This window comes from Tenrec ecaudatus, chromosome 10 (genome assembly GCF_050624435.1).
Source record: "Tenrec ecaudatus isolate mTenEca1 chromosome 10, mTenEca1.hap1, whole genome shotgun sequence".
NCBI classification, from domain to species: Eukaryota; Metazoa; Chordata; class Mammalia; order Afrosoricida; family Tenrecidae; genus Tenrec; species Tenrec ecaudatus.
Genome location: NC_134539.1, coordinates 75504553 through 75520770, shown reverse-complemented (window position 1 = coordinate 75520770; position 16218 = coordinate 75504553). Strand labels below are relative to the sequence as shown.

The following is a 16218-nucleotide window of genomic DNA, read 5'->3' as shown; positions in this document are numbered from 1 at the left end:
AAGCTAAAGCATCACTACATACCAAGGATCACAATATATTTCATTTCTTTATAATACTTTTGTACCCTTTGTGGTGAGAGTTGAGGGTAGTGCTTTTAACATTTCCCCCATTAACACACAAATATTAGCTCAGAACTACAGTATGTGCTCCGAAGCTTGATTATAAAGCCCTGGTAGCTTCAAGCAGGCCTGCTATTCTATTTTCAACATTCATTTGTGAGGGTGATGAGCCAAACCAATCAAAGGCAGGCCAGTTACAACACTCTTCTCTCGCATCTAGTGGCGTGCTGCCTGACTTTAAAAAAATCTTCTGATTTCTTACTTGAAGAAGTTAAATTGATGTAAAAATGAACTTAAGTCTCTTGTTAAACAACTGGTACTTGAGCCAACTCCCCAAAACTTGAGTGGGCACTGACAGTTCCTTCACCTAGGTACAAGCAAATCTAGAGGTCCACACTTTGGTTTAGGAAAAAAAAACACTTGTGCTCCCTTCTAGGAGGTGCCCTGATGGCACTGTGGGTTAAGCTTTGGGCTGCTATCCGAAGGGTTGGTGGTTCAGACCCATAACCCACTTTGAGGGAGAAAGATTTGTTGCCTCGGAAACCCTATACACATACGAAAAGAAAATGTTCCGAAATTGATTACAGTGATGGTGATTGCACAAATCTTTATATGATTGGATAATTGAATCATATGCTATGTGAAGTATATGTCAGTATAACTATGTAAAAAGAAAGAAAAGAAACCTTATACAGGGCTGCTATGAGTCGGTGGGTTTGGGTCAGGTTGCCCGTCTAGGGCTGTGGAACTAAGGTTCTCAGAATGTGTGGCTTGAGGAAAGCTTACATAGCTGTAAACCCACCTATGGAATTCAACTTGGTGAACGTATATGTACAGGTCCTGCTGGCAGTTCCCATCTGTTTGGATTGAATGGAGCCATCCCAAGGTCCCAGTCTGAAGAAGGCTCCCTATGAGGAAGGTTTCATCTGAGCAGGCTGCCTGCTAAGGAAGAGTCTCTGTCACATCCCCTCACTCCTTTTCAGAGAACAGCAACCTCAACTCCTGAAGGAAGACTGACAAGGTAACGTGGTGCATAGTACTTGCCAGCCCCAAGTACTTGGCTCGTGGAGATACAACAGTGAGCTAGCCAGACATAACATCAGGGAATAGGAAAAAGACCTGAAACCAGTCACTACAAAGAGGATGACTAAACTGAGGAGCGTGATGGCAATGGCCTCCCAAAGGCCTGGGTTCTCCAGATTCAGACTCTGTAATAGGGTTTAAGTGCAGGAGTTTGCTTGAGAAGTACCGGAGAGGGGTTGGGATATGAGGCAGCAGGGAAGGGAAAACCAACCAACCAACCAACCAACCAAACCAATCCAACCACCAAGTCAATTCTGACTCATAGGGACCCTTTGGAGTAGAACTGCTCCTGTGGGTTCCCAAGACCCTAACTCTCTACGAGATTAGAAGACCTGTGGGGCAGCTGGAGGTTTTGAACTGCTGACTGTGGAATTAGGAGACCAACAAATAACCACTACGCTAACAGAGTTCCTCCAGGGAAGGGAGGGAAACCAACGAAAGTTATAGTCTACACCCATCTTCCTCAGAGGCAACAGGAGCTTGTATCAAGAGCTGAAATTCTGAACACCAGGTTGGTGGAAGATTACAGTTTATAGCGGGAAGCAGAAATCCATTTTTGAGTCTGCACATAGATTCAACCCCCACTGAGTTCTTCCTGACCATGGACCAGCAAAGTGAAATGCTTTGCCCTCAGGCAGAGTGTGCTGGAAAGTAGACTGCCACCACTCTCCTAGCCAACCCAGGGAGGCAGCCTTACCCTCAGGGACTTGTAAGTGTGCTCTTGATGGAAACTGGGGATTAGGCCAAACGGGCATGCGTCATACCTTGACTGCCTTGATGAACCAATGTTGTAAGCTTCGTTAATTTGCACAAGTTTACGTATCCCAACCACGGTCCCTTTCCCACTTCTGCAGTCCCTGCTGCAACTGTGAGGAATGGATCTTCTGCCAGTCAAGACTGCGTGACAGTTCCCTTTGATCTCCACGTCCAACTTAAGTGGCTGCAAGTGGCGTGACTCCTTGGTCACTAGTATGACTTCATACTGATGGTCTCCCTTGTCTGGGTGATGTCTCTTTGTCTTGGTCCTATTTTGGACTGAGTAAAGGGCTTTTTATAAGTTATATTTGTTTTTCTTTGCCCCCCAGAACAAGCTACGCACCACAAGGAAATTCTGGTTCAAATAGAAGTCTGCATGTTGCTCCCGTGGAGAAGATTTCATTTTCTTTCTGATGGGAAGATAAAGTGCAGGGGAAGTCGAGTGTTCCTGGTAGAGGGTCAAGGCGAACTGGGAGTCCTGAAAGAAGACAGCTATGGCGAGGGGGCAGGCCTGGGGGTTAGGGAGCCTGACAGTCTCCCTGGGAAGTACAGTTACTGTGGGCTATACACTCATTTGCTTGGAGAAATCTAAATAAAGGATTAATTCAGAAATCTCACCAGCAAGGGAAGAATCCAATCACTGGGGAAAGCATTTCATTTTTAAATAAGAGATTTGTTATCAATTTACTGACATTTTGACAAATGAACTCCTTTAACTTGGTTTTAAAGCAAATCACCACAAGGCAAAATCCAAAGTGTACACAAAAGGTTCCCCTGTCCTGACACTGGCAGTGGCCACAAGAAGTGAGGGTAGCGGGGAAATTTAAGGCAAATGTTAAAAGTCAAGTAATGGCTATATGCCCACCTATTCCATGGCTTCTTAAAGCAGCTGCTAATTTCCTGAGCGCTTACTGTGTCAGTCCTGATAGGTAGGCATTAACGACTGGTTTATAGATGTAGAACTGAGGCTCAGAGGAAATAACTAGGCCTGAATTCACAAAGTGACCGAGAACAAGCCTACAAAGAGTTTGTAACAAACCCCACCCTCGTAATCACAAGTGCCCCTCTTAAATGCAGCCAGTGTCCATTTTTCAGAACACTTAGGTGCTGGGGAGGTGGTGGCAAGGGGTGGTAGTGCTGACAGCACGACAGATGAGAGCTAAATGTGCAAAACAGTACTGGGAAATAGCCACAGTAATCCTCATGGACTCTAACTGAAAAGGAGCTCTGGTGATACTAAGTGCAAAGTCAGAGGTTCAAGCCCACCAGCTGCTCCTCAGAAGAGAGATGAGGCTTTCTGTTGCCGTGAAACCTTGGAAGCCTGCAGGGACAGTTCTACTCTGTCCCTTAGAGTTGTTATGAATCTTAATTGATTAGATTGCTGCACATTTTTCGGTTTGCCGCAAGGGAGTAGCTTCAGCTCTAAGCCTGGCTGACTACTTGGACCTCTTAACTCCTCACCCCAGGGAAGAGAGAAAGGCTGAGATTAAGAAAGCTGGGAGGGGAATTAGGGAGTGGTCAGTGGATGCAGGAGGGGGTAGGGAGCATCAGAGCTGATTGTGACAAGCAACTCTTTTTAGAAGCAGTTTACCTATGGAAGTGTATGCTATGGGAATATTTTATCAAGAAAACTAGTAAAAAAAAAAAAAAGAACCCAAAGATCTATGGTTACCATAGCGAAGGAGGAAGAGTTTGCTTAGGGGGTATTCAGTTTATGCTAACAGTGGTAGAACAATTTGGAGAGGGATAACAATAACCATTGTACAACACAAAGAGTACAATCGATGGCACTAAATTATACATATGGGTTGTTTAATTTGTGACTGTTTTGTTGTGTTTATTTTTGTTAAAAATTGTTTTAATTACATGAATAACAGAGTATGGGGGGTAGTTCTATAATTGATTGTGGTAAAGATTGTACAGCTAGCTCCTATTGTGTAGAGCATCGCTATGGGTTGGAACCAACTTGGCATCACCTACAACAACAACAATGTGCTAAAACACCAGGTCGACTGGGAGGATAGTACAGGTGTTTCCTTCTGTTGTACAAAGGGTCCCTAAGAGTAAGAATTGTGTCCACCACACCTAACAACAACATGCCAGGCACCTGGGGCACCTGCGGATGTGCCTGCCAGCTCCATGCCTCAGCTTTAATCACAATGAATGTGCACACAAGTGTCCTTGCGGTCTATCAGGTAAGTGGCAGAACTGCGTATGTTTCAGCAATTTTTCTCTTTAACCACAGCGGTTTTCCAAAATGGGTTGCCCTTTTTCAGATCAAGTGCTCTGCCTACAAGTAGTAAGTGATACAAGGTTCCCAAAACTACAAAGTTATTTTCCTACTATTGATGAAACAGATTCAGTATATCCAATGAAACAAAGCATAGAAAATCAACTGAAGACATTTTAGGAGGGAAAATGGTTTTTTTAAAGTCACACAAATAACATTTTTCTTAAAACAATTTCAGTGACACAGTGCATCTTAAGCACTATTCTTGGCACAAAATAACACCAAACAACATTTTTTTTTAAACAGGGGAGAGAGCGTGAACGCAGTCCCCCACTACCACAAATTATGCAGTCGAGTTTCCCACATTTGGGGAAATCGCAGTGGTCAGCACATCCAGAGTGCAATGGATAAGCCTCGCCCTGGGAAAACCACCTTTGTGATCATGGTATCTCCCCTGCCAGGTAAGTATTTACAATATATAATGTGTACAGAAATAATCATCATTGAACTTTAGTATAAATATCTGGCTTCTCTCTTCACCTATTTCGGTCAGAAGTGAGAGATAGTAAACGAGTAAACATGGATTTTGGGGCCTAAACTCAGTGTGGCCAGAATGACTACAGCATGACACAGAAGGGCAATAGGGAACAGTCCCAATCCACTGAGTTGATTCCAAACAGATCTTTCTCCTGAGGAGTAGCTGGTGGGCTTGCACCTCTAATCTTGTGGTTAGCAGCCCAACTGTTTCAATGATTGCACCTCTGGAGCTCCCTTCAGGAACAACAGAAACCCCAATTACCATATACTCGAATATCAGTCAAGGCACCTAATTTTACCACAAAAACGGCATTAAAAATGTGCTGACAATGGATGTATGTATGGATTGAGACTCCCAATAAAATGATTTAAATTAAAAAAATGCAACAGAAATGTACTGAAAAACCTCGGCTTATACACGAGTATACATAGTAAATGGTGCACTTGTAGAAAATGTTGAGAACAAATTTGGTAGCATGGGGATATACCCTTTTATACTGCTGATGGTTATAAGATTATGGCACAGATGTCTCTTCACAGGGCAATCTGAAATATCCACCAAAATTAGAAACAGGCACATTTGTAGGAACTTATCCTACAGATATTCATACATATGAGAAATAATGTGAATGTGTGCAGAATTATGTCATGCAGCATGAGTGAAATGGTAACTTAGTGGGTAGCAAGTAAAATGTCCATCTGCAGGGTTCTGATTAAACTGATACCTGATAGGGCATCTACCCGACATAATGCAATGCAACCATTAAAAAGAAGCTGAAGTTGGCCAACTGCTAACCTGACCTCCAGTCCAATGATTTTGCTTTCTGGTAGTCATACCATTGTGTAGACCCCTCCCACACAGAAAAAAGGCTGACCTTGGTAACCAACAGAAATGACCTAACAACAAGGTATTTCACATAGTTGAAAATTTAGCATCCCCACTGCGATTTCATGTAAATGTAAAATACAGACCATATTTCAAAGACTTAGGATGAAATAATGGCTGTAAACTACCTTACTAATATTTTTTGTATTGATGACATGTCTAAGTGATAATGTTTTGTACATATTAGAAGAAATGAAACATCTTATTACAGTGAATTTCACCTTTAACAAAATTTTTTTATGTGGCTACTATGGTAATAAAATGTTAAATTAAAAAGGAAGACAGAGAGGACTTTTTGGTCTGCTGGTCCTTTTGAAACAGTTCCTTCTAGTTTTTCATCACAATTACCATGTATACTCGAGTATAAGCCAACCCAAATATCAGATGAGGCACCTAATTTTATCACAAAAGCTGCATTAAAAATGTGCTGAAAAACTCAGCTTATGCATGAACATATACGGTACCTTTACTAGATGCATGTGAAACGTCTAAATTTTCACTAAACCCACTGCCATGAGTAGAGGCACCCTATAGGACGACCCTGAGGTATAGGCACCCTATAGGACAGGGATGAAATTGAGACTAACTCTTTAAGGGAATAGAAAGCCTCAAGTATCTCCTGAAGAGCAGCTGCTGGTGGTTTCAAACTGTTGACTTTGCAATTAGCAGCCAAAAGCACAACCCATTCGACCACTAGGGCTCCTCCTTGCACTAAAGTGACACTAAATAACACCCATATTCACCTGTTCCAACTCACCTCCACATTCCAGTTATAGGTATAATGACACAGAAATAGGTAATAGTACTAATCCAGGGGCTGCCTTCCCTACTCAAAATATTGGCATATGTACACATATTACCTATATTAAAGTAAATTGGAGGTGGGGAAAGACAAGTGCTTGTGTGCGTGTGCGCGCGTGTGTGCGATACACAGAGAGGTGGCCTTTTTTACATTCTGGGATAGTCCAGCAATAGTTTGTGCCTAGCAACTAGCTTTTCCAGAACAGAACCATAGTGCACAATTCTTCAAATTCCCTTAACATTTGAAAAAAAAAATAACCACAAACAAAAAACCTAAAAAGAAACACATAACAAAAAACACATGAATTTACCAAGAATAAACCTAGTCCAACATTTCTTGATCTTAATCAGTTTAAGAATAATTTAAAAGAAAACCAAAACATTTAGAAAAATTTCAAACTTGTGGAAAAGTTTCAAGAATAAAAATAGTATAAAGAACACCCTTATACACTTTCATCAGATTTGCATGTTATTGCAATTCCACTTAATCACATATTGTCTAGCCTCTTTCTTCCTATTTCTGCTTGCTTTCTCTATTTAATTTACTTAACCATGTGAAAGTAAACTTCATACATCGTTATTTTTTATGTGAAATACTCCATGAATAGCGCCTGCGTATTCTTGTGCATAAATGCAGTGCATTATCAATTCCCATCAAATTTAACATTGATACAATACTTGCATCTACTGTTTATGAGCCAATTTCCAATTTTGTCAACTGACTCAATACTTTAAGAACAACTTTTAAGAGGTAGGGTACTTTACTGCACAATCCTAGGGTTGGTTTGGACTTTTATGTTATTTAAAGATGGACCAGTAAAAATGAGGTATAAATTCCTTTTGTATGCTTTCCATTGCTATGTATCAAATCACCAAAAACATAGTAGCTTAAAATAACATACTTTATTATTTATAAGTTTCTGTGGGTCAGAAGTCAAGCATGGCTCGGAGCAATCAAGGGATTGGCCTAGCTTGCTTCTAACCTTGGGGCTCTATCAGGGAAGGGTTCCAAGCTCACTTAAGTTGTTGAAAGACTTTCTTTGCAGTTGTAAGACTTCATGGGGCCTAACTTCTTGCTGGTTGTAGGCTGGAGGTCACCCTCAGATTCTTGCCACCTGTGCTTCTTACTTGTTTAAAGCCAGCTATGGAGACATGGCTCCTTTGCCATATTGCACTGATTAAAAGTAAGCCACAGATCCCAAACCCACTAAAGGTAAAGGCACTGCACTCAGATGACTGCAGCAGGAGTCCTGAGGGCCACCTGAAAGGCAGCCCACCACACGCTTATTGTTCCTGTACTCCAATTCATAGGGACCCTAAAGGATAGATTAGAACTGGCCCCTATGGCTTCCAAGGTCAAGTCTTTACAAAAAGCCACGGCCACATCTTTCTCCTGAAGAGTGGCTAATTGGTTCTAACCGCCAACATCCCAGTTAGCTGCAACTTTGCCATGAGGGCTCCTTCACAATTACCGAATCAATTTATATGTGAAATGCAAATCAAACAAAGTACATTTTTTGATGAATATCAATACAACATGTGGACAATATTTTCTTGGGACTACATTACCTGCTATAATGTGAGCACAGTGCAGACAACTAGACTGTAGGATTTTGGGGTCTCAATATGCTTGCCTGTGGTTAATTCCCTCGCCACTCTCCTCTACAGAAATCACCTGGCCATGATTTCAGCTTGAATTCAGTTTGAGTGGTGCGGCTGCCCGTTTTCTCATCTACTTACACCGACTGAAGGGTCTGACTGCAGGCTCGCTTAGCTCAGGCAAATTCAGTTGCGAGCACTCTGACAAACAAAGAGACAGAGCATATTTTAAGCAATTCACTCCTCCTTTGAGTCAATGTGCATATGATATCAGGTGCAAGTAGAGAGGAAGAGGTGACTTGACAGTTTCCTCTTTCCTTCCTGCCTCCTGAGGTGCGAACATCTCAGCTCCCTGATAGGACTCCAGTGCTTAGAGATGATTTCTTTCTTCTTAATAACACAGAACCACAACACAAACCATTTTCTTCTTTTGCTACCCTAAAGCAACAATTGGCAAACTTTTTCTTGAAAGGCATGACAGCAAGTAGTCAGCCTTGCAAGCTAGTCTCAGTCACTCAACTCTGACATTGTTATGAAGCAGCCACACACAGTAGGATGTGCTTCAAGAAAACCTTTTTAAAAAAATTTAAAGCAAAACTAGCAGCAAAATGTAAAAGCCACCAGATTTTGCATGCAAGATATTGTTAAACTGGTGGCTCTTCTGCTGTGCATATTCTCTATACAACTGAGTTATTAAAAAACAAACCCAAAAAACCTCAGCATGTCAGTTTGGGTCTGGGTGCCAAAGCCATCAAGACCCTTGCGCTGAAGGGTAAGTTTACCTAATGTACTTTGATTCAAACCCACCCTGCTTCCTGTATTGGCGAAACTCCACTGTACAAGACAAAACGCTGCTGCACCAGCCCTGACATCAATGTAAAGATTGCCATCTAGATGTCCGGAACCCGCTCAGCTCCTATTTAAATACTTGCTCTCTCTGATAGATCTTGACCTCCTAGACCCCATAACTAGGTCAGAGCACTTTGCATAAAGCATATTTCTATTGATTGTTGTTTTGTCTCCTTCCACTAGACAGTGAGGAGCAGGGCTATACTTCTTTTACTATATCCCCAGTGGCTAGTATAGTTCTAGACACAGAGAGTTCTCATTAAATATGTTTTGAATGAATGACTTAAAAGAGTGGGTCTCATTACATGCTTTCTGAGCACCAGGTAGTTTTCCTTCACAACACTTAACTGTAATTATGCAGTTGTACTATAATTATTAGTCCGTCTATGAATGAGGTTCTGATGCAAAAGGAATATCTTAAATAAGCTGAACATCTTGGGGTCTGAAGTTCAAAACTCCTTGAAAAGATAATAAAATTTCCAGCAGCATATCAATTGTGTTACCATTAAATCACTAGCAACTGTGTAAGGGGGTTCCAAAAAAAAACAAAACACAAAAAAACAACCCTGGAATTGTGCTGGGCCTCCGGAGAGGAGCTTTCATAGTCCGCATTTCCCCAGTAGCCTAGCTTCAAGCAATTGGTTCTGAGTGTACTTAGTGGCGTCGCCTGAGAAGATTCTCTCTGGTCACAGCGAATTTTCTTCATAAAAGCAGTTTCAAAAGCTTGAACCTTGGCTTTGTGTGGCTGTGAAGTTTTGTTGCATGCTCAGGAAAAATGCCACAGAAACTGTTGTGATGTTGAACACAGCTTACAAGGACAGTGCTATGTGATAAACTCAAGTGTATGAGTGGTTTTTTCACTTCACAAAAGGCAAAATGTCGAATGATGACACACCTCGTTCTGGATGTCTGTCAACTTCCTGAATGGACCAAAATGTCTACACTTAGTGCAGGTCATTTCACCAAGTCAGACTGTTAATCAAGCTTTCTATTCAGAGATTCTGTAAAGATAGCTTAACGGTGTGTGACAAAAAAACATTTTCTTTCTACTTGAGGCCTTGGTATCAGCTCATTTTTCCCTCCCTCCATCCCTCATGAATCCTTGATAATTTATAAATTATTATTTTCATATCTTACACTAACTGCTGTCTCCCTTCACCCATGTTTCTGTTGTTCATCGCCTTGGGGGCGGGGGCAGTTATACGCTAATCATTGTGATTGGTTCCCCCTTCTTCCCCCACCTTCCTCCTACTCTCATGGTATTGCTACTCTCATTATTGTTCCATCCTGGATTCCCTGGGTCGAGAGCTCTTATCTATACCAGTCTACATGCTCTGGTCTAGTCAGATTTGTAAGACAGAATTGGGGTCATTATAGTGGGGGTGGGGGAGAGCATAAAGAACTATAAGAATGTTGGTGAGTAACATTTTTACAAGTTCTATAACCACAGTTCTGTTTATACGTAAATCAAACCAATAGCACCTCCTTCCCCATTGTTCCTAATCTCATGATGGTGCTACCCGTTACCCCTGGTTCACTTGCTGGACTCTTCTCACCTATCAACCTCTCTGACCTTCTTTCCATTGCCAAGTCCAGTCAGTTTTCTCTAGTTAGCTAAGAATCTGTCCCACTGCCACTGCCCTTGTCCAAATTGCTATCATCTGCCTGAACTAACTCTGCCTCTTGGTCCCATTCCAGCCCTCTCTGGAGTGTTCTCCCCACTTTGAAGTCAGGGAGATCTTTTCAGAGCACAAATCTGATCCCCATCCATCCATCCATCCGTCCACCACCCACTCATCCATCCATCTCTTTCACACACAAAATATTGAAGGGCTTTTCAATACTCTTAAACTAAGGGCCAACATCTCTGACATGGCCTACAGGGTCCCTTTCCTTGCCAGCCCTAAGCCCTCCCCATCCCAGCCCCTTACCTTCACCTCAAGGCCTTTACATCTTCTTTGTTCACTTAGTCCTCCCCCAGCCCTGCCCCACACTTCTCGATCTAGTTAACACTGGCGTACCCTTTGAATCTCAGCGCAGATCTTTCCTGGTATTTACCAATGTGCGGCTATTAATCTGCTATTATTGTGGCTAGCAGCTGTTGAGTCTGCCCTCTGCTTGTACAATCCATGATGGTTGTGGAGTGGATCATTGTCATCACAGCGATTTTGTTGGCTGATTTTTTTTTTTAAGTAGATCTCCAGACCTCTCTTCCTAGTCCACCTTACTGTGGAAGCTCCATTGAAACTTGTTTTGCATCTTAGCAACACATAATCCTCCAATAACAGGTGGGTAGTAGCTGCACAAGAGGCACACTGGCCAGGAATCAACCTAGGTCGCTCCTGAATTCTACCACTGAACCACTATGCCGTTAGGTAGTTTAGCTTAGGGACTGGGGCGTCCATTACGCGTGCTCAGAGGTTCTACACCTGGGTGGGCACTGCACCTGGATTGGCCCACCAAGGCCAGGCAAATTCATCAGCCAATGGGGTCAACCAGGGTCATCCACCATGCCTCCCCATGGAATAACTGAAAAAGGCAGGATCCCGGAACCGACTGCTGACTTTCTGACCAGCTTCTAGGGAGGCTGCACGGGGTGAGGGACCCTGTGGGTGCCTGTGTAAACCTGAAACTTCTAACTTTCATAAAACTCACTTGGATCACAAACCAGGCTTCAGTGTGAATTTTCTCTCATGCACGGAGCCACGGATGGAGGTATATCTCCCCCCCCCCCCCCAGAGATCTAACAATGTCTCCACAGTAAGAATGTAGCAGCATGAGTTACTCTTGTAGCAAAGGGTGTAACATTAAGACCAAGTCTGCACTCTGAATCTCATGTTTGAGTAGAAAACACAACAGACAGATGGAAGGCCCTGTCCTACCAGTAACCCTAACAGCTTCCTCAATGAAGGCAGCTTTCCCTCTTCCTCACTGTTACCTGGGACCCCAACTGGGGGCATTAAAGAAGGACGAAGCTCTTGGGCTCACCATGAGTATAGTTAAAGAGATTGTAAGTGCCGGGTTTAACCTAATTATTCAGGTATCTGCTCTTTGTATCAAAAGAGAACTTTACAGACTATTTTGTAGTCTTTGTTTTCTATGCCAAATCACTTTTCGGAGACAATGGAACCACCACTCAGACCAACCATCTCTCCAGCTGCTTTCATAATGAGCTAAGTAGAAGGCACGCTCTAGTCCTGGCACCAACAGGTTGGTACACCGAAATACCAGGGCACAGAGACTTCTAGAAGGAGCGCACAAGCAGCAAATGGAAGGGCTAGCCCAGCACCCATTGGTAGCCACAGCACTCTAGTCCATGCTGGAACATTTCATGAACCCGAGGGGAAATGACTCCCCAAGAACGAGTGGAAAACAAAAGCGTCCTGAGGCTATTACATGTTCCCCCTCGTCTTTTTGGACTCTGCCTTTGAAATGTTTGAAGTTCACATGATGGAATTGCCTACCCCACGGCTCCTCACAGGACTGACCCCATACTCACTGCCATGTCAAGTCAATTCTGACTCCTAACAACCCTATACAGCTGCAAAAAAAAACCCCTAAAAACATCGCCATTGAGCCAGTTCTGACTCACAGCAACTCTATAGGACAGAATAGGGCTGTCCTTTTTGGGTTTCCAAAGCTGCTAATCTTCATGGGGGCAGCAAGATTCAGCTTGCTCCCATGGCGTGGCTGATGGGACTGCAACACTGACCTTGCCGTTGGCAGTGCAAGGAGTAACCGTCTATGCCACCAGGGGTCCTCCATATAGCTAGCTGTCCAATCCCTATAAAATACACATGCCAAACCACAAGAAGATAATCACCTCTCTTGGTGATAATCAAGATGATAATAATCATCTTCCTCTCAACTCACTACCCTCATGCTTAACAATATTCCGCCTTTTAAACTGATACTGTATCAGGAAGGCAATCTATTTCCATGATAATTACAACCAAAAACCCCTACAGTGCTGTCTACTCTAGAGCAGATGGGATCACTCTGTGGCAGGATCCACTTGATGGCAATCAGAAAGGTTGAACAAAGAGGTGGCTAAGCTTTGACATCAGAGACTATGGTTTGAGTCCCAACTCTGCCATTTACAGGCTGCGTGATCTCGAGCAGGCTACTGGACCCTCCCTGAAGTGATAACACTGAGACCCTTTGTGAGGGACACAGCTCAAAGAGCGCTATGGTAGATTGTTAGCAAAAATGGCTAAAAGTGAAGCCCCTCCTTGTAGCCACACATATTCGCCAGATGACTTTATAGTTCCTTTCATCCAGATGTATTTTTTACCTTTATTGAATTTGAGCTGACTTGGTGACTAGGAGGCTTGGTGATGTAGTGGTTTTGCAATGGGCTGTAACTAAAAGATGAACAGTTAGAAACCGTCAGCCGCTTTGTGGGAGAAAGATGAGGTTTTTCACTTGGGGGTGGGGGTGGGGTAAAAAGGGAGATGATGTCAAGGACGATCATGTTTGGAAAATGATTGTGGTAGCAATTGTACACTTCAGTTGACATGATTGAACTATGGAATGACATAAGAATTAGCTTCCGATTAACAATAATAATAATAGTTCTACCCTGCCCTATAGGGTTGCTATGAGTCAGAATCAACTTGACTTGATGGCAGTGAGTGAGTTTGGTCGTGTATGACTTACTTTAATCCATAAAAAGTCCTGGTCCCTTGGAAACCTATCTGGTGAAGGAACCTGGAAAAACAGCAGCAAAAGCAGGGCAAGAGGCAGAGGCAAGCGATCAGGCAGCTAAGTGCAGTCATACCAGGGAATACAGGATAAATTGCCATTTATAAAGTATAAAAGAGTGAATTACATAACCAGTTGTTGTTCTAAGTCACTAAATTCTGGGGTGGTTTGTTAGCAATCACTAATAGAGCACTATTCAATTAAAAGGAGTTATTCTTAGAGCATCCCATCCAACAATTCTCCCCCACCCCTCTGGTGGTGTAGTGCTTATAAGTTGAGCTGCAATCTGTAAGGTCAGAAGTTCAGAACCACCAGCTGCTCCTCAGGAGAAAGACGGGGCCTTCTACTGCTGTAAACAGTTACGGGATTAGAAACCCACAGGGGCAGTTCTACTCTGCCCTATATGTTAGCTAGGACTTGATGGCAGCGAGTGTGTTTTTGTTGTTGTTTTGGTTTCGTTTGCAGGAGTATTCCCATCAGCATGCAACCGTGCCATTAATTTTCCCTCCATCACCACTGTTCTCCCTGCAGCAACGCCCTTTAAAGAACTGGCCACACTCTGTGTCCAATGCCTCTCTTCCGACCCTCTTTTCCTCCAACGCTCCACTGAAACTGGTTCTTGTGAAGGTCACCAATGACTACCACGTCTCAGTCCTCATCTGTTCACTTCACCTGAATCAACATCATTTGTCACTGCTGTTCCTTTTCTCGCCTCAGTCACACATTCCGCACTTGGCATTTAGGTCACCACAGTCTTCTGTTGCCCTCCTCCCTCCTCCCTCACTGAAGACCTTTCTTGGGTCTCTTCTGGTTCCTGCTCATCCCCTTCTCTTAATGGAATACTTAGGGCTCTTTCTGTGTCCTCCATCTTCTATAACTTACTTACTTGGTACTTGCATTTAGCTGCAGACACTTTTTTTTTAGGTCAACAAAACAAGCCAGTTGCCCTCCAGCTGATTCTGATTGTGCCCTGATCAGTGGCTTGCTTCTGAGTGCCAGGGTAACACTAACAACAATGGGTGGTGCTGAGTCAGTCCCGACTTACAGCAACCCCACCTGACAGCTGCACCATCACGGTTCCTTTCCAGGCTGCAATCTTCACGGCAGCAGCACTCAGCTCCAAAGCCCATGGAGAGTGAGGGTGGGCCAACTTGTGTTCCCAGGCCAAATCTGAGGCGCCTCCTGTTTGTCTTGGTAGATTGCCTGTTCAAAGCTCGCCAGTGAAGAGGAGGTTTTACATTTTCACTTGTTAGTGCCACACACAAACAATCAACAGAAATTTGCTATCTGGCTTTACTTAAAGAAGTGCACTGACCCCTGGCATAGATGCAAAATCCCGACAAAATTCCTGGGCTGCAGTCCTTAAGGTTCCCTGGAAAAGCATTATCTGGCTTTTTCAACACAAAGTGACTTCTGAAATCAAGTGCCTTTAAGGAACAGGTGAGGGGTAACCAGATATAGAGTGGCCACTGGCCGTTGCTAGTATCTTAAAATAATGGTGACACCCTCTGTGCAGCTGGGGGGAAAATAGCCAAACACGGAAATGTGCTTTCCGCATGTTCCCAGGGTATAAAGCAGGTCCTAAAGCCAAAGACCAGGGATAGATATTGTTCTAAATTTGGAAATATCTGATGACAAAGTGACGTTTCCTTCCCTTTTCTGACCCACACCCAAACCACCCTACACTTCTCATGAGAAAAATTCCTTCACACTTACGGTTTCCAGTTCCTACAACTGATCTTTTGCTTAACAAAAGACTGATTTATGGAAGGCTTAAGTTATATCTCAACTGCATATAAATTTTTTAGTATTATACCTGGTACACAAGAAGTCATCTATAGCACTGTATATTATTTCATAATTATTATACAATATCAGCATTATTATAATATTATCTTATTCTGAAATGCATATACCCAATATACATATATAATATACTGCATAGACAAAAGTATGTATCAATCAGTATATTTTATATTAGATAACATGCAAATCAGTAAAATGAAACAGTTATAATCTATGTTCAATTTTATAATATTATCACATATATTGGCATATCATAGTTATATTACCCTAACAGAGGCGACATTGCCACAACTTAGCTGTGAGGCTTCAGACAAATTCCTTTATCCCTCTGATTTCTTCTTCAGTAAAACTCTCTCTTACTGCCATTGAGTTGATGCTGACTTACAGTGACCATATAGGACAGGGTAGTACTGTCCCTGTGAGTTTCCAAGACTATACTTCTTTGCTTTATTTATTATTTATAAATAGTTTTATTGGGTGCTCTTCCAGGTCTTCCATATATAAATTGTATCAAGAACATTTTTTATATGTTGCCATCATCATTTTCAAAACATTTTTTTTATACCTGAGCCCTTGGTATCAGCCCCTCTTTATTCCCTCCTCCTCCTCCTCCCCTCCCAAACCTTGATAAATTATAAATTATTATTTTCATATCTTACATCATCGGCTGTCTCCCTTCATCCATGTTTCAGTTGTTTGTCCCCCTGGGGGTACATCAACCATTGCTATCAGTTCCCCTGTTCTCTCCCCACCCTCATGTATGGATACTGCCATTACTGTTCCTGAGGGGTAAGACTGCAATTTTTTATGGGAGTAGAAAGACCCATCTTTCTTCCTTGGTAAAACTACAGAATTATTTTTAAAAATTTTTGTCATTCTTTCTAGCTCAAGACATCTATGAATCGAT

The 16218-nt window shown here is 42.6% G+C and overlaps 1 protein-coding gene and 1 non-coding gene across 5 annotated transcripts in view; both read right to left on the bottom strand.

Moving 5' to 3' along the window:
- RAPGEF1 (Rap guanine nucleotide exchange factor 1) overlaps positions 1 to 16218 on the bottom strand; it is a 162168-nt gene that overhangs the window by 108110 nt on the left and 37840 nt on the right. The gene's annotated exons all lie outside the window — the stretch shown is intronic.
- Positions 4435 to 4598, bottom strand: LOC142460567 (U1 spliceosomal RNA). The gene has a single exon (XR_012786747.1). It is a non-coding gene; the product is annotated as a U1 spliceosomal RNA (small nuclear RNA).